The sequence below is a fragment of the Tupaia chinensis genome, unplaced genomic scaffold (genome assembly GCF_000334495.1).
Source record: "Tupaia chinensis unplaced genomic scaffold, TupChi_1.0 Scaffold000287_1, whole genome shotgun sequence".
NCBI lineage: Eukaryota > Metazoa > Chordata > Mammalia > Scandentia > Tupaiidae > Tupaia > Tupaia belangeri.
This window is the reverse complement of record NW_006159771.1, coordinates 996,983-997,904: the sequence shown is the minus strand read 5'-3', so window position 1 is coordinate 997,904 and position 922 is coordinate 996,983. Positions and strand designations below refer to the sequence as shown.

The following is a 922-nucleotide window of genomic DNA, read 5'->3' as shown; positions in this document are numbered from 1 at the left end:
CTTGCCCCCTGGGGTGTGATTTCTCGCTGTCTGTCTCTCTGTCTCTGTCTGTCTGGCGAGCGCACGCACCCTATAGCAAAAAAAGCTTTCAAAAAAAAAAAAAGAGGAAAAAAATCTCTGATGTAGTTAATATTCAACTGGTTCAGCTGGAGAGAACGTTCTTCCTCATACCCTCGTGCACAGGGAAGGCCTCACCTTTCATAATAAATGGGAAAGGCCTTCGACACTGGTAAGGAGCTGGAGCAGCCTCGTGCTACCCTAACCCTCCCTGATGGAGGGCTCCTTCCTGCGAACGGGCTTCTCCAGCTCCCAGACTCACAGATGGACGTCCTAGGCCGCATGCGTCTGAGTGACCCGCGGATCTCTGTGGGAGGATCGGCAGAAGCCGGCCGTAGGGGGTGGCCTGAAGCTCAGGAGGTGCTGGAGCGGATACTCTCGGAGGAGAAGCAGACGTGCAGAGCGGTGGTGCAGTCATACCTGCATGGCCACAGGAAAGTCGGCCTGCGCCTCCGGGGGGAAAAACACATCCACAGCTTTCTTCGCAAACGGTTGGTTTCCGGCCGCCGGCTGTCCGACCTCGATTATGTGCAGCTAGAACAGAGGGGGAGGTGGTTGCTGAGCAAGGCAGTGGGGAGCGGAGCCTCGGGGCCCACACTCTGCACGACCAACGTCACATCACACTCGGGCCAAGCGAGCTGAGCCTTTTTGCCTAACCTGCCTCCGGACACCAAGCTCCTTGGAAAGGTCCTGGGCCCCTGAGGGCATTCAGCCCCGGGGTGCTGTCCGAGGTGCTGAGTCAGGTTCGGTGCTGATGTGCATGAAACAGAGCGCTCCGGCTAAGGTCTGAAGTCTACTCGGTCTCTGCTCCCTGACCCCCAGACACAGCTGGGCCCCACGCCAACCAGTCCGCCGACAAGACCGC

The 922-nt window shown here is 58.5% G+C and overlaps 1 protein-coding gene across 1 annotated transcript in view; it reads right to left on the bottom strand.

Annotated features, from left to right (window-relative positions):
• CLTCL1 (clathrin heavy chain like 1) overlaps nt 1-922 on the bottom strand; it is a 104,299-nt gene that overhangs the window by 67,236 nt on the left and 36,141 nt on the right. The window lies entirely within an intron of this gene.